This window comes from Rhineura floridana, chromosome 15, assembly GCF_030035675.1.
Source record: "Rhineura floridana isolate rRhiFlo1 chromosome 15, rRhiFlo1.hap2, whole genome shotgun sequence".
NCBI classification, from domain to species: domain Eukaryota; kingdom Metazoa; phylum Chordata; class Lepidosauria; order Squamata; family Rhineuridae; genus Rhineura; species Rhineura floridana.
This window is the reverse complement of record NC_084494.1, coordinates 16,698,250-16,721,595: the sequence shown is the minus strand read 5'-3', so window position 1 is coordinate 16,721,595 and position 23,346 is coordinate 16,698,250. Positions and strand designations below refer to the sequence as shown.

General features: G+C 43.1%; 1 non-coding gene across 1 annotated transcript; it reads left to right on the top strand.

Annotated features, from left to right (window-relative positions):
- Positions 1–21,666: 21,666 nt before the first annotated feature.
- On the top strand, positions 21,667–21,785 carry LOC133371029 (5S ribosomal RNA). The gene has a single exon (XR_009759238.1). It is a non-coding gene; the product is annotated as a 5S ribosomal RNA (ribosomal RNA).
- The last annotated feature ends 1,561 nt before the right edge of the window (positions 21,786–23,346 follow it).

Here is a 23,346-nt window from a genome sequence, read left to right as displayed (position 1 = left end):
GAGGACAGAGCAAGAGAAAAACATCTATCCACTTTCCAATGTTAGTGGCGTATATTTCAATGAATAGTAGGATGGGAGACTCAGGGACGGCACCAAAGGGTTGGCATGACTGAGCACCTGTTGAAGGCCCACACTCCAGCAGTTGGGGGGGGGGGCTAGCTGAGAAGAACACCCTAGACTTGCTTTGCCCCTTCACCATTGCAATCTGTTGGTTCACCTGCCTCTCGCTCCAGCCCAGATGGGATGAGCAAAGGAGAGTGGCGATGAGACGGTGTCGGTGAAGGAGTCAGAGTCATGGCCTGCTTGGTCACTGGCTGTCTCCTTGGCAAGCAGGCAGATAGTGGCAATGGTTTATTTATTTATTTATTGGATTTATATCCCATCCATCCTTCCTCACGAAGATGCCCAGGGCGGCAAACCAGGGATGTAATCGTCCAGGGTTGTGGGGGGCTGTAGACCATTTACTTTTTTGGGAGCAGGGTCCCAGCCACGTTCTTATGTACAAGCCAATCAACTTGAAAGGGCAGTGTGTTAGCCACCGAGAAAAATCCTTTCATGCTGATTGGAGCCAATCAGCATGAAAGGAGGTGAGTCAGCCTCTAGGAAGACTCTTCTAGTAGCTAACACACAGCCTTCCCTCTCATGTTGATTGGGTCTTAGAGACTTCTTTTGTAGTGGAAGACAGCAAGGGAGATGAGGGCAAGTGGAAAAGGGGGCATGGCTGTAAGGGGGCATGGTTTGACTATCATGAAGGGACCCTGCACTTCTGAATTTGCCATTATACTGCTGCTGCAAACACATCAACACAACATTTAACAATTACAAAAGCAATCTCAAAATAATTTTAGGGGGGAAAAGGTCAGTGGCTGAGCATCTGCCTTGCCTTCTTTCCAGGTAGGGCTAGGAGAGAATCCTGTCTGAAATCTTGGAGAGCTACTGCCAGTCAGTGTAGACAATACTGAGCTAGATGGACCAAGGGTCCCGCTCAATATAAGGCAGCTTCCTAATTACAGATAAAAACACTCTAAAAGGAGTTTCAGATAAAAACACTCGGGGTGGGGGACAACAGATAAAAACACTTGGGAAAAACGGATAAAAACACTCAAAAACAGTTACAGATAAAAGCATTCTTCCATCCAGTGATCTCCTGGTTGCTAGGAACAGTCTCCTTCAGCCGTCAAATGTCTGGGTAAACAGAAATGTTTTCAAATTCATCCTGAAAGTCAGTAATGAAGGAGACAGATGCACCTCACTGGGGAGGGCATTCCACAAATAGGGAGCCACCACGGAAAAGGCAATGATGTGGAAGAGGAGCCACCTGAGCAGCTGGCAACAATGGCAATGATGAGGGGACAGGCTCAGGGAGGGAGGCCTATTGAGAGTGTCTTGCCTCAGGCACCTCAAAATGGTGGCGCCAGCGTTGGGAAGAGACTGTTGCCTCTTTGACGTAGGGTGTGGTTAGAACTGTCTCTCTTATATATCAGTCAGAAGAGCACAGCATTGCTAAGGGCTTGGGCACCTTCTTCATCCCAAGGGCCACATTCTCTCTTGGCCAACTGTCCGAGGGCCACATGTCTGTAGTGGGTGGGACCAGATACAAAAGTGGGTGTGGCCAGAAACAAAAGAGGGTGGAGTAACACAGGTGATAGAAGTTAGCCATGCAAGAGTCAGAAGTTTCTAGGAAAGATCTGTCAATTTCAGATCTCTCAGTTGTTCATTTTTTCAATCTTAAATTCGGTTCTCCACATTTCTGCAGCAATTTGCATATTTTTTTTAAATCCTCATGAAAATTCTCCAGCATTTTAGTGCAATTTTCTCCTAATAAACCACACTTGTCCAAGCCATTTCTCATCATATGCAGTAATGCATTTTTGTATCTTATATATTCATTTTTATGCACACTTTCCCCTAACATAAGCATTTTTGTAAATATTGTTTGGTTGGCAAACTGCAGTTTGAATATGCGGATTTCAAAGGATGGCCGTTTTTCAGTTCTCATATTGCTTCAGAAAGTGTGAATTTAATACATTCGGCTTAAAATGAGAACTGAATCATGAAAATTCTTCAGCATATTAATGCAAATTTCTCCTAATAAACACATTTTTGTTTGCAGTTTTGACTAATGTACGCATTTTTGCAAGCAACATCTCCTAATGTAATGCACTTTTGTATGTTATTTTCACTAATATATTCATTTTTGTACACATTTCCCCCTACTATATGCATTTTTGTAAGCATTGTTTGGTTGGAGAACTGTGTCACAAAATTCAGATAAGTATGGGTTTTGGCTGTGTTTTGGTTCTTGTATTCTTTCGGAAAGTGTGATATTTGATATATTCAGCTTTAAATGCAATCTGATTAAATTCCTCCCCCATCTCAAACACAGCCTTTGTGAATGGATTGTCTCACCAACAGTCAAGGAAATGGACATTGGTTAATCATGGGGTTGGTAACTTTTTAATTGGCCCAGACAGCAATCTGATCTACCTCAATTAGTAGGTGATCCGTATTTAATTCCATGCCATAAAAATACTTTACCTTCTGATTTCTACAGCACAGGCCTCTGTTAAAAAAAAAAAAGGAGCTGGCCTGGTGGTGGTGTTTTTCTGGCCAGTTGGCAACTTTGACTATCAACTTGGCTGCTATCTCCTTATGGGCTGCTACCCAGGACACTGCTCCCAGGGATAAATTGCTGCACTGAGCCTTATCATTAACTAAATTGTGTGTTCTAATAGCTCATACAAACCCGGAACACAAATAAATGTTGGGTTGTATCCAACTAAGTTTGACTCAGAATAAATCCATTGAAATTAATGGGCCCAATTAGGACTGACATTGGCTACAACCAAATGAACTTTAAAAAGAAAGAAAGAAAATAAATGTATTTTTCATAACTGTTTCAAAATTGGAAGGAAAACTTGAAGTTCAAATGCCTGGCTGAGATCCAGCTCTAGTTGTACAGACAGAATTAGCCATGCAAAACACCAGGGTCCTTGGGAGGCCATTGTCACATCCCCATCAAAAGAGTTATCGTCACCCACCCAGTTTGGTGAGGCCCAGTGAGCATCATGAGGTGGACGGCGATGCAACATTTGCACACTCCAAATCATGCTTCCACAAGTAGATTTATCACTTGGAATTGGGGCACCATGCCTTCAGAGAAGCAGATCTTGTAGGGTGTTAGAACTTGCAATATATTTTCCCCTAAAATAAATGAGACAGCAGCTGCTACTGAAATCAAATGATGTTCCAAACCAGACCCCCAATGCTGTTATCACAAAAATCAGAGGAAGTGAGTGTGCCCTAGGTACAAAAAAAACAGAGCAAGAGGTAGGTTGGCAATGTGTCCTGCTCACCAGAGGACAATCCACTGCCAGGGAGCTTCAAAGGCATTTGAAGGTATTCAAAACAGATTCAACATCAATACAGGTACTGATGGATGTTGGCCCCTGTATCATTCACTAATATTTTCATAAGCTATAGATGAATTGGGCGTATATGTGTGTATGTTATATCCCTGCCCAATCACTGAGGTCTTCGGGGGAGACACTGTTAGTGGTCCCCCATAGCTCAGAAGCACAGTTCATATCCACTAGGGGCCGTGTGTTCAATATTGTGGGACCTGTTTTGTGGAACACTCTTTCAATAGATATCAGATAGGCCCCTCCCTATTGAAAATCCAGTACCTACTGAAGACTTTTAAAAATTTCAGCAGGCCTTTTAAAGTCATTTCTGATTTTATAGTTAGCTTTTAACTGAGAGCTTCAGGGGGCCCATCAACTGAGCACAAAAAAAAAAATCAATTTCCGATGCAATAACATATGCAAAATTTTGTGTGTATGTTTTTATGTGCATGTTTCTAGAGAGGACATCCATAGCTTTCATCAGATTCTCAAAGGAGTCCATGACCCCCCAAAAGTTAAGAACCACTGTTTTAACTGATCTTATCGCTATTGCATTTATTTTATTTATTTATTATTAGATTTTCATCCCACTTTTCCTCCAAGGAGCTCAAGGTGGCATACAAACATGCTTCAACCAGTTTTACCCTCACAACAACCCTGTGAGGTAAGTTAGGCTGAGAGACAGTGACCAACTCAAGGTCTACTTGCTGTACACCGCTTAGGGGCAATTTTAAATAAGCAGTATATAAATTGTCACAATACATAAGTAAATATGTCCATATTCATGATACCTCCAATTTCTTCAATCCTTCAGACTTAAAAATAAAAAGTGGGTAGTGAAGGTAGGATCAAGAGAGGCTCCTCCAGCCCTCTCTTTACCTGCTTTACAGCATTACAGGAAGAGATGGAGAGATTTGTCAATTTCATCTCTCTCATTTTCTCATTTTTTTCAGTCTTAAATTCAGCCCTTCACATTTCTGAAGCAATTTGTGATTTTAAAAAAATCCTCATGAAAATTCTCAAGCATTTTAGTGTGGATACACACATTTTTGTAGGCAGTTTTGACTAATGTACATATTTTTCAATAAATTTCTCCTCACCTAGGGAGCAATCCAACTCATATTTATGCTGGACTGAGGGGAGTTGGATGTGGCAGACCCCTAGCTGAGCCAGCAGGGTCCTGACTTCAGCAGAAGCTCTTCACCCTGGTTCAACCACAGTGGAGCCAGGCCCCTGCTGGTTCAGTTGGGGGTCCACAGGGAAGCCCATCCTGCTGGAAGGGGTGCCAGCAGAACCCGGCATAAGGCCCAAGAAAGGGGTGTTCCAGGGGCATGTCAGAGGAGGGGCTGAGGGGAGGACTTACGCAATATCTAGCTCCTGTTCAGTATGCTCCTGTGGGTCCCAAGCTGGATCAAAGTTACATCGAGAAAAAGCTTTGTCAAAAGAATTATAATGGACGTTAATGGGGAGCACTTACTCGCCGGTAGGAGTATCCATGAGAGTCGGCATTTTCTTTTCCGTTCATGCATGCAGCTCCCAGCTGAGCCAATGTTCTGCTGCTCCTGAATGGCAATTTTATTATTATTATTGTTGTTGTTGTTGTTAACAACAACAACAACAACAATAATAATAATATCCCACCCTTCCTCCCAGTAGGAGCCCAGGGCGGCGAACAAAAGCACTAAAAACACTTTAAAACATCATAAAAACAGACTTTAAAATATATTAAAACAAAACATCTTTAAAAACATTTTCTTAAAAAAGCTTTAAAAAGATCTCTTTTTTAAAAAATGAAGGGTTTAAAAACATATTAAAAAGTAATTGCAGCACAGACGCAGACAAATGGATGCCGCGGAGCTACCTGCTGGCTCCTCCTCTGCCGGCACCCCTTCCACCAGCTTCCCCGGAATTGGATTACTCTGCTCATGGATTTTTGTATTTTATTTTCACTCATATATTCATTTTTATGCACACTTTCTCCTAATATATGCGTTTTTGTAAACATCATTTGGCTGGCAAACTGCTTTGCAAAATTGGAATAAGTTGATTGATTGATTAAACCAAGATGGGAAATATTTTCCCAAGGTTGTTTCCATGCGTATGTGGGGGAAGTGGGATCATGCACACTCCCCATCCCTGACCCACAAATTTTCGTATGAGGGTTGCAATACAGATTGCATGCCTATAGCTGTCCCCAACTGTATGTAAATGCACAGGCTTTCAAATATTGGTCAGATGGTGGAACTTGCCCTGCTCCAATTATCCTGCTTCCCCCCCCCGCATGTTCACTGTTCTGATTCCAGTAAAAGAGCTTAATAAGCCTTATGCAAAACTGCATTTCTCTTTATCTCCCCTTTCTCTCCTTTTTTATTTCTCTTTTCTTATTTAAAAAAAAAGCATATTTTTTTTAAAAAAAATCTTCTGGTTGAGAAAAAGGGGTTTACCCTTGAGTGGACATTTCCCCCTCTATTGGTGATGTTTGGTGGTGACTGCCAAGGTCTTATGTTACAAAAATGACTCCACTCACATACAGGAGGGAGGTATCAGCAGGTGTGGGAGAATTTACAAATGTACAAAAAAATATATATTTGGGAGGGGGAGACTTTCTCCCCACCAGAACAGCCTAATGAGGACTGAGCAGCCAAAGAATGTTGTGTGACTATTTGGGGGTGGGTGGGGGTGGAATGGAAGAGCCTGGAAGAGGGCATGGCTGGCTGGCTGGCTGGAACCCTGAAGAGGAGCACCCCACAATGCAACATTTGATTGCTTCTAAATGCAAACACAATTCTCATTTTGTCTTCCCCTCCCCCCAGTCTCTAATCATATTACCCACTTCCCTGGTGCTGTCTCAGCTATGTGCCTGGAAAGAACTGTCTTGACTTGATTTTTCCACTCCGGAAAGGCCCAGAGATCCAACAATGAGATTTGCCCTGTGCATTCTGCATGGGGCACTGCTGCAGGGCTCGGCGGAGGGATTTCTTTTAGCATCTGCATTCTCTCTCTCTCCCTCTCTGATGGTTGGAGCCTGACCACAGAAATGGACAACAAATTAGTCAGACAGCACACAGGGGATGGGAGAGCTCCAGCAGGCTCAGAGGGAAAAAATCTGGTAGCTGACACATACACACACTCACAGCATGGCAGAATTCATTGAAGCATCTGGCATCCTTCAGACTGATGAATTTACATGCAGCTAAATACACACCTTTTTGCCCAGGCAGGAATGAGATGTCTAGAAAAACAGCGATCAGGGTTTTTCTTTCACCCTGGGCTTTATTGCCAAGGTTTGGCCCTGGAATGTTGGAAGTCATCATAGTGATGCTGGTGCCTCCGAGCATGTGCAGAATGCTAATTGAATAGCTACAGCCAACTAGGGATGGGGGAACAAATTCAATTCAGTTTGCATTGAAAGGCAAACATAGCTAATTCACACTTTCTGAAAAATTACGCAAACACACCCATCCTTTGAAATCTGCACTTACGCAAACTGGCAGATCCCCAGACAAATAATGTGTACAAAAATACATACAGTAGCATAAAGTGTGCATAAAAATGGATATATTAGTGAAAACAACATACCAAAATGCATTGTATTAGGAAAAACGGCATACCAAAATGCATATATTAGGAGAAATATATTTTAATGAGGACTTTTTTTTTTTTAAATCCACAAACTGTGTGGAAAGTTTGGAAAAATGAGAAAGTGAGAGAAACAAAAATTGATGGATTCACCCATCCTTCTTAACAGCCATACATGTCAGGGTTGAATAACTTGGTTTTCACATTAGTGCATGTTGCTTGCAGAGGCCAGATTGGTGACCTATACCTCTCTTTTCTGAAAATATGACACAGCTGCCAGCATTTGAAACTGGAGCTGGACTGGGTACAGTTGGAAGCCATGTTGGCATACCTGCTATAAATTCAATACACATCAGCAACTGGTTTACTAAAGCCTGGGTTATATGTATATGCTGGAATGCTGAAGGATGGAAGACAGAAAAAGCAAAGAATGTCATTGAGCAAACAATTCTGCTTCTTGACAATCTCAGCTTTTATTTAATAACAAAAAGAGAAATTTTCAGTTTCTAATCCTTATGGTTGCACTGGCTAGTCCATACGACTTTCCACACTTTGGGAGACATAGCGGTTTTCTGTGTGTGGACATTATTTTATTTATTTATTTATTTATTATTTGATTTATATCCCGCCCTTCCTCCCAGCAGGAGCCTAGGGCTGCATTCTGCTATGTTCTACCCACACTAGCCAAAATAACATCGATGGGGGAGTAACAATGCATGCAACCACATCATTTTAGCAGTGTTTTTGTTTTTATCTTTAAATCAGTGTTTAAATTTGTGGTGGCACTTTTTTGTTTGTTTAAACATTATTGAATGAATGTGTGGATTTTTTTTTTAATATGGGGAAGCGAGTTTTTAAGTGCAAACTTAAAACCATTAAAACAAAACAAAAACTGCTGAAATGGCTCCCACTAGAAAGGTAAGAGTGAAGAGGTGGCAAAGAGGTACTGTGATGGGATTCAATTGCCCAAAATGTCACTGTGCATGTCAAAGCGACACCGCTTTTAAAAAGATGGTAAAGAGACAATCTCCCATCTATGGAGATTACACTGCTCTGTTCCTTAAAAAGTCAGATTTTGTAAGCCCCTAAAAGAAATGGAAGAAAACACAAGAGAATCATGGCTTGATGACGTCGTATAGATACCCTGTAAAAATGAGTGACCAAAGACTGGCAATCCCAGAGTAAACATAAGAACATATGAACAGCCTGCTGAATCAGGCCAATTGCACATCTTGTCCAGCATCCTATTCTCATAGTGGCCAACTAGATGCTCATAGAAAGCCCGCAAGCAGGATCTGAGCACAAGAGCAGCCTCCCTTCCTGTGGTTCCCAGCAACTGGTATTCAGAAGCATACTGCCCCTATCTGTAATCTTTAATACCCTCATCATCCATGAATTTGGTTCATCCTCTTCCAAAGCCCTCCCAGTTGATGGCCATCACCGCCTCCTCTGTTAGTGAGTTCCATAGCTTAACTATGCGCTGCGTGAAGAAGTACTTTCTTTTATCGGTCCTGAATTTTCTAGTGTTCAGCTTCATTGGATGTCCATGAGTTCTAGTGTTAGGTGGAAGCACCTAAGGGTGTTTATTTGTTGATCACATTTGCACCCCACCTTTCTTCTAAGGCACAGATGCAGAACCTCAGGTCTCACCTCTTTGAGGAGGGAATTCTACACCTCTCCCAGGCCACCATCACCACCTGAACTTCTGAGGGTGGTGGAACTACCAAGAGGACTCTCTCTGCTGAACTTAACACCAAGGAGGGTCTGTAGGGAAGGAGGCAGTCTTTCAGATATTTGGGTGACAGTTTATTTAGGGCTTTAAACACTTATATGAGCACCTTGAATTGGGCCTACAACCAGTGTAGATGTTTTAAACAGAGTTTCTATGGGTTATAAATGGAACCTCAGCCAGTAAGCTGGCTGCTGCATTTTGGACCAATTGAAGTTTTTGAGTCAACTTCAAGGGCAGCCCCACGTAGGGCACGTTGCAATAATCCAGCCTGGAAGTTACCAGACCATGGAGTACAGTGGCCAGACAGAGGACATGTGTAGTTGTGCTTACCACCCACCGGTGCACCACAGCAAGAATCTAAGATTCCCAGTTTGCACCCAGCATTTGTGGAGCTCCTGGTATTTTCCACTGCTCAGTAGCTGATCCCCAGCCATTACTAACAGCTGCTTCTGGCCAAGCCAGGCCATTACTCTCCCCCCCTTTTTTTTTACAATCCAGTCAAATGTCCTGAGTCACGAGCCAAGAGCAACAGCTCCAACTTAGCAGTTGTGAGGCAGCCGAGGAAGGGGAGGCAGAGAGGAAAGAGAAATTGCAGCTGACCTGAATCAATGAAGCGCACATAACATGCTCTAGTAGTGTGACTCCTGCAGCAGACCTTCCTGCAGGCCTTCAGGGAGTTCGGAAATGACAATAAAATATGACTCCCTGCTTCATGGCGAGTGCAAAAGCAGCTGTTGAATGGTTGTTGGTGGACTGGATGGAAGCTCAAAAGTTGGTTTGTGGAGAGAGGAGGAGGTTTTTGTCAGCTCTTGTCTCGGAGTACCTTAACCCAAGTAGCAGTGTTCAAACAAACAACTCCAAGCTGCAAGATTTTGTTGCAGGTCCCACTTTTGTAAATTAAACTGAGGCATCAACATGATGGTTCTTGGGTGTCTTCAGAAACAATCTTGATCAAACTCGGAGTAAACAAATAGTAGGGCATTCATGGTGCGTTTATTCTGCTTCGTTCATTGTTCTGCAATGCTTACCCAGTGCTACTACATGATTGTTGTCCAGAGCAGGGATGTAGTCATCCAGGATCTCGGGGGGTCTTAGAACCCTTACTTTTTTGGGAGAAGGGTCCCAGCAGGGTCCCTCTGTCTCCAGCATCCTATGAGCCAAACAGTATGAAAGGGGAGTGTGTTAGTCACTAAGATGAATCTTGTAACATGATTCTTTATCCTTTCCTGCTGTTTGAAGCCAATCAGAATGAAAGGAGGTGAGTCAGCCACTGAGAAGATTCTTCTTATAGCTAACACTCTCCCCTTGATGCTTATTGGCTGCTAGGGATGTCTCTTCTTGTGGGAGAATTATTTTATTTATTTATTTATGGGAGAAGGCATTAACAAGGATCTCATTCTCAACCCAGCAGCAAAAAGGGATGGTGATGGCTATGACTATTGTGAAGGGACCCTGCACTTCTGAATTTGCCACTACACTACTGGTTCAGAGGGGCTATAGTACAACAAAGTGGGACAGCCCCCCCCCCCAGATTTCAGCAGGAAGTTAGAGGATGTGCACTGAATGAAAATGAAGAAGCGGGTGGTATTCAATACTAGTCATACTCAGGGTTGATTCACTGAAGTTAAAGCATTGCACTGGCTGTCAGTGAGCTACCAGGCCCAATTCAAGGTCTTGGTACTAGCCTCTAAAGCCCTAAATGGATTGGGACCCAAGTATCTAAAAGAGCACCTTCCCACTATCAACCATCTCAGACCCTACGATTGGCAGGTGAGGCCTTATTGGTTGTGTCACCATCGAGCATTATCAGGTTGATGTTTACCCAGGCATTTGATGGCTGAAGGAGTCTGTTCATGGAAACCTGAAGATCACTGATGAAAGAATGTTTTTAGAATATTCTCTGTTTTAGAATATTTTTAACTGTGTTGTACAATATTTTTAGGCTGTTTTTCATTATAGTTGTGTTTTGGAATGTTTCAAACAGTTTTTAGTATGTTTTTCTTTTTCTTGTTAAATTGTTTATGTTTGCCTCCCTGGGCTCCCCTGGGAGGAAGGGCGGGATATAAATTAGACAGACATGACTAACTTAGATTCATTAATTTCAATGGTTCTACTCTGAGTAGGACTTAGTTGAACACAACCTAGCATGACCACCCCAAAACTTTTGCAGATGCAAGTAGCATTGAAAGGGAGATCTTGTATCACTGTGCTGTATGACTATTATTATTATTTATTGCATTTATTATTATTTATTGTGTTTATTGTATGCAGGAAGCCTTTGACCCAGAGAAGGTTCTTGGCATATATTTGGTGCTGAGCAACAAATTCATACAAAGTCACTTGCATATAGGGATGGAAGGATCTGTCAATTTCAGTTCTCTCAGTTTCTCATTTTTCCAGTCTTAAATTTGGGTCTCCACATTTCTGAAGCAATTTCCTTTTTTTCTTTTAAATTCTCATGAAAATTCTTTAGCATTTTAGTGAGAATTTATTATTATTATTTATTATTTATTAGATTTGTTAGACGCCCATCTGGCAGAGATTAATCTGCCACTCTGGGTGACGTACAACAAAACACAAATATATTCCATATAAAAACATAAACAGAGAACATTAAAAGATTAAACCCCCCTAGAATTTCTCCTAATAAACACATAGTTGTCTGCACTTTAGACTAATGTACACATTTCGCAAGCAATTTCTCAAGCAATATATTTTCATGAATAGATTCATTTTTATGCACATTGCCCTCTAATATATGCATTTTTGTAAACATTGCTTGGTTGGAAAACTGCATCACAAAAATAAATTCAAATTTCGAAGGATGGCTGTGCTTCCATTCTCATACTGTGTCAGAAAGTACAAATGTGATCAATTCAGCTTTCAATGTGATCTGAATTGAATTCCCCCCCCCATCCTTACTTGCATAGCACAAGTTAGGAAGAGTGCTCATATGTACAAAGCTCAGCTTTTTCTTTCACAGGATGTGCATGGTGGTAGTACAAGCTTCTTATCCTTTGGCCTCTCATCTGCACAGTTTGCTGCTGAGGTGACTCAGCTTTCTGAAACAATACATGAACACAGCCATCTTTCATGATTCGCACTTCTTCAAATTTTGCAATGCGGTTCTCCAGACAAGTAATGCTGTTTTTGTTGTTGTTGTGTGCCTTCAGGTCGATTATGACTTATGGCAACCCTATGAATCAGCAACCTCCAAGAGCATCTCTCACGAACCACCCTGTTCAGATCTTGTAAGTTCAGGTCTGTGGCTTCCTTTATGGAGTCAATCCATCTCTTGTTCAGTCTTCCTCTTTTTCTACTCCCTTCTGTTTTTCCCAGCATTATTGTCTTTTCTAGTGAATTATGTCTTCTCATTATGTGTCCTCAGTGATAACCTCAGTTTCATCATTTTAGCTTCTAATAATAGTTCTGGTTTAATTTGTTCTAACACCCAATTATTTGTCTTTTGGTATCCACAAAGCTCCGCTCCAACACCACACTTCAAATGATATGATTTTTCTCTTACCCCCTTTTTTCACTGTCCAACTTTCACATCCATACATAGAGATCGGAAATACCATGGTCTGAATTATCCTGACTTTGGTGTTCAGTGATACATCTTTGCATTTGAGGATCTTTTCTAGTTCTCTCACAGCTGCCCTAACCAGCCCTAGCCTTCTTCTGATTTCTTCACTATTGTCTCCATTTTGGTTAATGACTGTGCCAAGATATTGATAATCTTGACAAGTTCACTGTCCTCATTGTGCATATACTAGGAGAAGGAGTGCATAGACATGTCTATGATAGTGACAATAACATACAAAAATGCATTATATTAGGGAAGATTTGCTTTGCCTAACTGTCTATATCAGGCAAAATTGCATACAAATGGATTAGGAGAAATTTGCTCCAAAATGCTGATGGATTTTCATAAGGGAAAGGAAGGAAGGAAGGAAGGAAGGAAGGAAGGAAGGAATTGCAAACGGATTTGGAAATGTGGAGAATTAAATTTAGGATTGAAAATATAAGAAACCGAGAGAACCGAAAATGGACAGATTTGCCCATCCCTAATGGTGACATGGAAAAGCCCTCAGGCAGAGGCTGCTCCCCGTTTGCACTGGGTGAAAAAGGTAGCATAGAGATAAGCCCTAACTTCCTCTCTTAGAAAGTGAATAATCACTTTCCCAAGTTACAGTCAAAACAAGGAAAACAACAAAGACTTCTGCAGCACCTGAGTCAGGAATTGTGGGCATTAGCCATGAAAGCTGATGCCATACCAATTCCCCCTCTCCCCTGCCTTTAACAAGGATGGCTAAACGTTTGCGGCCTGAGAGCCACATTCATCCTTGGCCATATGCTGTGTGTGCATCTCATATGCACACACAGGCCCACAGCCTTCTTTCAGCTGATCCGTGCAGATCAATGGAGAGAGGTATTGTCCCCTCACAGGAGCAAAGGCAGCTGCCTTGTTCTGAATCAGACCATTGGTCCATCTAGCTCAGTATTGTCTACACTGACTGGCAGGGTTTCAGGGAGGGGACATTCCCAGGCCCTACTTGGAGATGCCAGGGATTAAGCTGGGGGCCTTCTTCATGTAAAGCAGATGATCTACCACTGAACTAAGGACCTTCTCCATAAAATTATTGGAATGACCAGGGAGAGGGTGACTTGCTTCCCTGTCCAAGTGCATGTCTCCTTTAAAAAACCCACAACGTTTAGCCACTGCTGTAAAAATCTGTGGGATCTGGGCTGGGGGGAGGGATGCCCCTGGATGAAGGTCCAGTCACCTCTGGTTTTTAAGGGGCCACAGGACTCTGTTTGTTTGTTTGTTTGTTTAAATGCTTATAATTATAAGTCAAAAGAAAAGAGTCTACAGAACTGAGATAGGAATCTGCAAAGTTGCAATTGATACTGATAATAGCTCACAAATAGTGTAAGATGACCAGCCATTTATAATGACAAGGATCCAATGCTTGCATTTGGGCAGAACGATCCAAACCCAGGACAGGCAGGGGTGGGGCATGATGGAGAAGCAGACCAGAAGGTGGGGGGTGGCAAATCACTGCACAAGCTTGGAGATGGCACAACAGTTGGGTCCAGATAAGACCTGATGCCGTCAAGTGATGGTAGTGGGAGAGGCCCAAGATCTGGCAGATTCCAAGGCATCTCAGCCCCCCCTTGACCCTGGAATGCCCCATTTGGGGGCCTTCTGTGGGCTACAGCTGGCAGGGATCCTACTGGTGGTGTTTCTGCCTGCACATCCAGTGGGTGCAATGGTGATGTCCATGAAGGCAGAGTGTCACTTGGCATCACTCAGCAGGTGGAGGCCAGCAGAGCTGGGCAGAAGGACATGTCCACCCAATCCAAGCCCCCCTAGCCCAGTGCAATAATTCCAGTACAACCTATTTCTGTTAAAAATCCTTTATCATCATATCATATCCTTTCATAGTAGATCAGGTCTCAGTTGTTGTTGCTGCAACAGACTAACTCAGCTACCTCTCCGGAAATGGTCATAATGATATGCTCTTGAGCTCAGGTCCTGCTTGGAGGCTTCCTGTAGGCATCTGGTTGGCCACTGCAAGAACAAGATGCTGGACTAGATGGCTCATTGGCCTGATCCAGCAGGGCACTTCTTATGTTCTTATGTAGCTGAATGTAATTTTCATTGTGGGTAATTTAAGGATTTCTGTCTGTGCTTAAGAGGTATGTGGACTGCATATACCTACACCACAGCCTTAAATTGATTTATCATTCTTTCTTCTGAGAAAACTATAGTTCCATGAGCTCACTTCCCATGGGCATCCAAGGGAGAGGAAGGGAGGGAGGGAAACGAGGAGGGGAAGTATCCCCCTGGATAAACCATAATCCCCAGATTGCCATATTTCTTAAAAAAAAAAAAAAGCAAGTGCTTAGCCCATGTAGAGCTCAAGACACAAGATAAAACTTGCAGGTGCCGTTCTGTTAGTTTCAGGAGAAACCAGCCTGCTCCCCACTTTCAATATTTTTAGCCAACGAATGAAGAAGTCATGGCAATGATTGACATTTTGCAAAGCAAATGTAGTCAATTAGACAAAGAGAAAGGTCAGAGACAGAGTGACACACCCGCTGACTGGAGAAGGAACATCTTTGTTCACTTTTAAGTCTTTTGTTCTGGTCTTCCTTGGTGGAGAAGCTGCTGCTCCTCCTTAGCAAACATTTTAGCGTAGCTGTGATTGTAGCATGGCTAGCCAAACCCAAAAGGCAGCAGCAAAGAAGAGAGTTCATCATCTTTCTAACTCAGGTTTTATTTTATATAAGGGAAAGGCAATTTGCTGTAAACATTTTTTTTGAAGACCATGCCAGTGGCAGTGGAGATAAAGTCCATCATTATCATAGCCATATTGCAGGGAATGGGGCTGTCCCTGAAGAAGCGTGGGTTATACCAGCCCTGCAAAATAGCCCTGTGAGGTTACACCCATTTTACTGCGATGTCCAGCACTCAGTGCCTATGCCAAACTACGGAATTCTCGGAATTCTTGGGACAGCGACAGCTGTTATAGTTAAACTAGTATAAAACCCAAATGCCTTTGAAATTAAGATCTGCCCTTAAGATGCACACCCTCTGAGCAAACTTTTACAGAAGAACCAAATGCTGTTTGCCTTGGTTCAGGGCCAGTGTCAAGGGTGGGCAGGGCACACATTGCTGCCATCAACCAAGATGGCGGCAGAGGCTTCAGCCCCTTAGGGAAACCTCGGCCGCCATCTTCATTGATGGAAAACCTGCGCGAAAAAAGCGGAAAGGTAGGGAGAAGAGGGCCCCAAACACCAGTCAGCCTGGGGGCCCTCCTCAGCTTAATCCGGCCCTGCCGAGGGCTCACACTCAAGCAGGCAGTGGTGGCTGGTGCCCATTAGGACTGGTGGGGTGGAAAGTAGGAAGGCCAACTGTAGGTGGAGCTCTAACCCATGACAGACAGAGTCAGTGAATTCTAGTTTTGTCCCCATCCTCCTCCCTGCTGTATTCTAGAGGTGGGAAAGCCCTAATTTTAAGAAGGAAGAAGGTGACAGGCAGTGCTGCCTCCTGGAATGGTTATAAGTAAGAAGGCAGACAGGTGTGGGCTGGCTGAAGGCAGACTAAGGATGGAAAGATCTGCCAGTTTTGGTTCTCTTCGTTTCTCATTTTTCCAGTCTTAAATTCAGTTCTCCACATTTCTGCAGCAATTTGCGTGTTTTTTTTTTAATATTCTCATGAAAGTTTAGCACAAATTTCTCCTAATAAACACTTTGTGGGCAGTTTTGACTAATGCACACATTTTTGCAAACAATTTGCAATCATTTAATGCATTTTATATGTTCTTTTTACTCATACATTCATTTTTATGCACGCTTTCCCCTAACTATGCATTTTCATAAACATTGGTTGGACAGCTGCATCACAAAAGTCAGATAAATGCAAATTTGGGCTGTATTTCGGTTCTCATATTGTTTTGGAAAGTGCAAATTTGATAGATTCGGCTTGAAATACCAATGGAATCAAATTTCTCATCCATCCCTAGGGAGACTGGGGTTGGTGGGGCAGTGCCCTGTTCAGCCTCATGGATCAGCCTCCACTGCTAGCAGGGGGCCACTGACAAGAGCACCCTTGGGCTTGCCCCTCCTCTTTACTATTGCAACCTGGTTGCTTGTTCTCCCACTCAGACAACTATGGTGGTAGTGGTGGGGCGGAGCAGAAGTTTCCCTGCCTATTCACTGGCTCTGCCTGGCAGTCAAGCAGGTGGTAGCAATGATGAGAAGGAGGAGGAGGAGGAGCTGGTGGTGTGATAATAGCTACAAGGAACTAGATTCACTGAATGGGGTCAGCATGGAAGTTGCCTCCCCAAGGGCTCTCCAAAACCTGAAGCCAACACTGCCTTGGCTTTTGTGGATGTATCAACTATTGCTACCACAGTAAGAAAACTAGCATTATGGTTAGCCAAATAGGGGCATTTCAATTATAATAGCCCAAAGAAGACGGCACAAATTTTATACACACTCCAAGAAATTCTGCTGTACATAGCAATCAACCAGAGTACTAGACCTATCAGTACTTGTTTAAGATAGGACACTAATGACGACAAACCTGCATTATGTAATCTTCTCTTTGGGGTGAGGCTCTAGTCCCTAACTAAGGTGTGTCTCTTGCTTGCTAAACAACATTGCTGCTTAACTACAAACATCACCCAAACCATGAGAATCTAGCCAGTAGCTAAGCAGGGAAGGCAGCAGCATCTCTCAAAGTGTGCCACAAGTGTACGATAGTCCCGCAACTAGGGATGATGGAGAAATTTGATTCAGTTCAGATTTAAAGTCAAATCTATCAAATTCGCGCTTTCTGAAACATGAGAACCAGTACACAGACATTCTTTGAAATTCGTACATATCTGATTTTTTGCAATGCGCCTCTCCGAACAATGCTTGCAAAAATGCATATATTAGGATAAAGTGTGCATATGTTGCATATATTAGTGAAAATAACATACAAAAAAGCATTATATTAGGAGAAATTGCTTGTAAAAATGTGTACGTTCGTCAAAAATGCAGACCCAAACAACGTCTATTAGGAGAAATTTGCACTAAAATGCAGAAGAATTTTCATGAGGATTTTTTTTGAAAAATCACAAATTGCTGCAGAACTGAATTTAACAATAGAAAAATGAGAAACAGGGAGAACTGAAATTGACAGCTCTTTACATCCCTACTTGTGAGAAAACTCCATCGTGCTGGGTCAGATTGCTTTAGGATTGCATTGCCAAACCAACGAGCACAGTCCTCTGCGATACTTCCAATCCTATAAAAAATGTTACTGATTCATAAGGCGTTATCACCCCACCCTAGCAGAAATGCATGAGATTCCTTCTCTCCCCCCCCCTTTCCGGAACAAAGGACCACCATAAATCTGTCAGGCCTCCTTTTGCTCTCTCCCTTTTACATCCCTGTAGTATAAGAGATTAGCACATCAGCTATGCGTTACTACTTGGCCTGTCTCATGTGGGATTCATTACCCCATTAAAATCCCTCCCCAACTATAGTTCTTCTTCTAGAAACCCATCCATCGTTTTTACGAACTATACATTAAACTGGCCACAAATTTATATGTGCAAGAAAGGAACAACCCGAACTCTTGCCTGTCTCTCTTTGTCCTGCCTGTGTGGAGTCTCCATGGCTCTCTGACTTCAGGAAGGCATCACTGAGGAAGAGAGTCTGGGCCCAAGCTCCCTAGTCTCCTGCCAACCCTGGCTGTTTGAGCTCCCAGGCGCCTTTCTCTCTGGGGAGCTGGCGCTGCAAGGATCCTTGTGGATGGCTGCCTGCGCCAAAAATGTCCCACTGCTTGTCCCTTTGCACCAGGAATTGGCATGCTGCAATACATGCCACACACCATGGTCTGTAGATACTGATGGAAGCTTTAAAAGGGAGAGGAGAGCTAGCTGACCTCATCCAAGGACTGTAGGTGATCCGAAAGATGCGCGCTCGGTGAGGGAAATCTTTTTGCTCTTGCAGGGCCTGCATTGCAGAGGACATTCATTGCTATCATCAGTAGTTGGGATCCACGTTCCTTACGCCCTGCCAGATATTCTCATGAACTACAGCAGTCTTTGCCAACTTGGTGCCCTCCAGAGGTTTTAGACTACAGCTCTCATCAGTCCCAGTCAGCTGTGGTCCAAAACCTCTGGGGGGCACCAAGTTGGCAAAGGCTGAACTACAGTACAGTATTTCTTGGGGATTCTGGTGAGGTTTTCTTAACTTGCCCTGTGTGGGCCCAGTTGTTTTTGTTTATTCTCTCTCTCTCTCTCTCTCTTTTGGTCCAGGCGGAAGAAATGTTGGCCATGGGCCTCTCTCCTGCTCAAAAGGGCCAATGACTCATGCCAGGCCGAATCAGCCTGAAGGAAAGCAGTGTTAACCAGTCTTCTTTCCCTTTGAATAAGCTTGGGCCACCTCGCATGTGTGACTTGTACTTTCAACTGTGGTGTTTATGCTGAGATGCTCACTTGTATTAAGAGTCTCATTGAGTGATGTTTGTTTTTTAAAAAGCCTGTTATGTTTTAAGCGCTTCAAAGGGAAAAAATAAAATGGTTGAATTTGTTGCTTAGGATAAAAATGACAGCAAAATCCAAAATTAGGTCCATTAACATATCCTAAAGCAAACTTCCTTATGCTAATGAAGCTGTAAACAAACGTATATACCTTTATCAACCTCCATGGGGTTGTTCATAAGAAAATTTACTCATGGCTTATTAATGTAGCTTCAATATAGGACTAGTTGTGAAAACTATTTTGTTCCGTAGAGACTTTGGTTGGACTGACGGGTCAGCCTGACACTGTTTTAAGTTTTTTTTATCTTTTATTGTTATCTTTAAGTTCTTTTATTCTCACTCCCTCATATGTGTATGTATGTATATTTGTATGTATGTGTATGCATAATGCATTTTAATTGTATTCTATGCATTTTAATTTACTGTAATGTTTGTGTTTTTATTGTGTATTTTAGTACACATGCGTGCAATTTTAATGTAGCCTCTCTGAGTGCCCTATTGTACGGTAGAAGGGCGGGATAGAAATATGTTAAATAAATAAACAAATAAATAGTTCTCCCTGAGGTAGTGAGGATGGTAAACCTGCCCCGGGACTCTACCACTCCAGATGGCAAACTGGAGATCAGCTCTCATGATTGAATGATGCTATTTTTTAAAAAATGCCTGCACACAGAAAACTAGTTTTCAGGAAGTACGATTGTAACCTAGTCTTCTCCTTGACAGGCTACTTTTCTATGTGCAAGGGTTTGTTTTGTTTTCAAATGCAACATTCTGAAATGGTACAGCCCACACACATGACCATGGTGAAGAACTAGGCCTTCGTTTTAATGATTTCCCATGCTGCAAAACTTTGCCCTTTAAGCATCCCCACCATAACCACCACCACCACCAAAGAATGTATGTTGTGGGATTGCTCTGGCAGAGGCACTATGCATACTCCTTCCTTGCCAGGCCTACAGGATATGGGGGAATAAAGGAACATCCCAAACCAGCAGCAGTTATACGTTACAGCATGCTGCTTACTGAACAGTTAGTTACACAAGCAAAACATGTGTAACTGTTGCACAGACCTGTCAAAATAACATCTGGCCCATACATTTCCATGATGGGGAAATGGCACAGTTCCATTTGGCAGTTCCCTACTTCATGCAGCAGTTAAAATGAAGAAATCTGGGCAGAGGGGGGATGGACGCCTGTGTGTCTCAGCACTCTTTGGGTGCCGTACCTTAAAAACAGGACTCGTTGTACAGACTTTTTTTTTCTTCCCATAGGGTGAGCCCATCTCCTCACCCAACCTCATGAACACAACTTGCAGTGTAATTTATTTATTATTGATTATTATTAATTAACAGACCCCTACAATTTGAATGCTGATTTAATTGCACAATCCATTTTATCTTCTCACAGTTGAAAAACTGCTCCGGAGGGGGAGAAGGCACCTGGCTGGCTCTGAGATTAAGGGGTCCTCTGGTGGCTCCCCCACATTGTCCCCTCCCATGTCAGTCGAGAGGCCCTCCTCCGATTTATTCCTGCTGAATGCAGAAGCAGACAGGTAGGTGAAGAGGAGGAGGCTGGTAGAGATGGAGTGTGGGAAAATCACTTGAGATGGAAAGAAGGGGCGGGCGCTCACAAGGCAAGCTCCTGGTTTGTAAGCCATGAGTGGTTTCCAGTGCACTTGTTCCATTAGTTTAAGGAATTACCATTGCACAGAGGAACTTTCCCTCTTCTCCTACCCCCATGCTCAACCTGTGCCCTCCCCAAATCTGCTCCAGAGGGTTGGGGGAACCTCCAGAACAGGGGGCATGTGGGAAGAGGAGGGGATTTTCTGTTGTGCAAGCGTAAATCCTTGCACTAATAGAATGAGCTACTTAGGGATACTTTAGTTGCATCCTGCATGGTAGATCCTGAATTGAGATGGACTAGATGGTCTCCAAGGTCCCTTCCCAATTCCATAGTTCCTTGCAGAGAATCAGACAGTCCAAAATGCTCTAAAATGGCCCTAATAGACGCTTTCCTGCTCTTCGACTCTACTATAACTTAAGTTGAATATCAGCCTCTGCCAGGGTGTGAAAAGGCAGAGCTAGTCACAGAGGGCAGAAGGCCAGGATGTCTAGTAACCTCATCGCCTAAGAACACACATTAAATTGGTGAAGCCTCGGTGCAATCTCATTTAATATCCAGACATTTCTTGCACACTTATCATTCACAACCGCCCATCTTGCCTGGCATGCAGGATGCCTCCTAATCACAGCCATATTGTTTAATAGACAAAGCATCACCATGGCAACCATTTCTCAAACTGCCTAATTGATGGTTAGCACTCAATGGCACAAGAACGCCCAGCCTATGGGGTGTGACGTGTGTCCCTGTGCGCTGCCCTCTGCCGGTTTTCCACGAAGGGGAAGAGCCAAAAGGCCATCCAATGATTATCCAGTCCCCCACTCCCAGACAGACACACACACACACAAATACACACACACACACACACACACAGAGATCCTTTCAGCCAGTTGCCAGAATTGATGGATGGAAGATCAAGGAGAGGAGATTAAATCCAGCCCAGCTGCTCTTGTTAGTGTGTGTCTGTGCACATACTGTTGCCATGCACAGGTACCTGCTAAGATGGAATGGGGCAAATCTGACTATTTCGCTTTCTCTCCATTTTGAATTGTTCCAGTCTTCAGCTCTCCCCATTTCCACATGACTTTGTGAATTTTTTTTAGTAAGTCTTCATGAAAATTAATTAGTATTTTACTGCAAATTTCTCCTAATATACACAGCTTTGTATGCCATTTTGCCCAATTTTCACATTTTTTGCAAACCAATTTCCCCTGATATAATGCACCTTGTATGTTATTTTCACTAATATATGCTTTTTAAAAATGTAACCTTTACCCTAGCATATGCCTACAGCCATACTACCCTGAACACGCCCGATCTCATCTGATCTTGGAAGCTAAGCAGGGTCAGGCCTGGTTAGTACTTGGATGAGAGACTGCCTAGGAATACCGGGTGCCGTAGGCTTAGAGGAAGGCAGTGGTAAACCACCTCTGAATACCTCTTACCATGAAAACCCTATGAATATATATATATATAAGATTCATATGGTGGCCATAAGTTGTAATTGACTTGAAGGCATATAAAAACAAAAAGCCCTAATACATGCATTTTGTACTCGTCTGGAAAACTGCACTGCAAAATTTGGAGAATATCATAAAGAGCATACAAAAAGGCATTACATCAGGGGGAACTGCTCTGCTAAAATATGTATATTAGGCAAAATGGCACACAAATGTATATATTAGGAGAAATTTGCACTCAAATGCTGATGAATGACGACTGATGTGGCAATATGGAGAACTGAACTTACCGGTGGACAAATTAGAAACAGAGAGAAACCGAAATTGACAGATTCACCCATACCTATCCTCCACCCTTGGGCTTGCACAGAATCCGTACAATCTTCTCTGTTCTAGAATTTCCTCTCGCAGTTGAACTTCCCTTAACCCGGCAGTCTCCGTGGAGTCTGTAGTTTTATCGGCATCACTTCTGTGTCCTGACATGAGAAGACCTCCACTGCAAGGTAAATCCAGAATCATAGTCATAGGAGCAATAGTAAAATAGGCCACCTCATAGGCAAGACCAGATAAACAGGATTTGAAACATTCCATCTTGAAAGCTGGACACATCAGAAGGGAATGATGCAGGTTGTCCCTGAGTCACACACGTAGCTCTTCCCAGCAGCCCTTTCTTTTCGTCCCCCCCTTCTTCTTTCCTTGATGGAACTAAGGCCTCCAAACTGTCAGTAAATTTATGCTGTCAAGCAGCTGGAAGAAAAACCCACATCCAACTGGCAAGAGTTGCTCCCGGTCAGGAACTCTGTTCGGTGACTCACAGAAAGAGGGAAATGGAGAAAAGGGAAAGTGAGAAGTGAAGGTGGACATAGGAGGGAGGGAAGGAGACAGGATGGGAAACGAAGGGCCGCTTCCTGCAGTTATGAACAGGAAATCTGCCCTTGCTTGGGTTGTTGGAAGTGTTGGGATGCAACTCTGCTTGCTGCGGGTTCGCATGGGGAAAGAGTAGATAGAGCAGGGAGCCTCCCAGCTTCCTAAACTGTCTCACTATCCGTTGATCTTTGTGCTGACCGTCTTTCAGGTGCTCGACTTGTACTCTTAAGGCTGCTGACCTCATTTCCTGACCCCTCCCTTCTTCATCCCACTTTGGGAATGACAATGACTTTCCTTGCTCTCTCTCTCTTGCTGCTAAACTCAAAGGAGCAAGCATAGCTCCCTTGCATCTCCAATTTAGTGGGAACTAACCACTCTTTTCTATCCAAATGTTATATTTCCTATAATAAATTAAGCTTTCTTATTTTCCATAAGAAAAGTCTCCTGAGGAAAGTCTGTGCGTATAGCATTCAATATTCAGCCACCTCCCAAGCTGTGTGTGGTAGCGCTGCTAAATTAATCCAACGCTGGTCACATCCACACCATATATGTCAAGCATGCTTGTACCGTGTGAGAAGTCATTGTGTCCTGTGAGCTGTAGTTTGTTATGGGCGCTAAGAGGAGACCCTGTGCAGAGC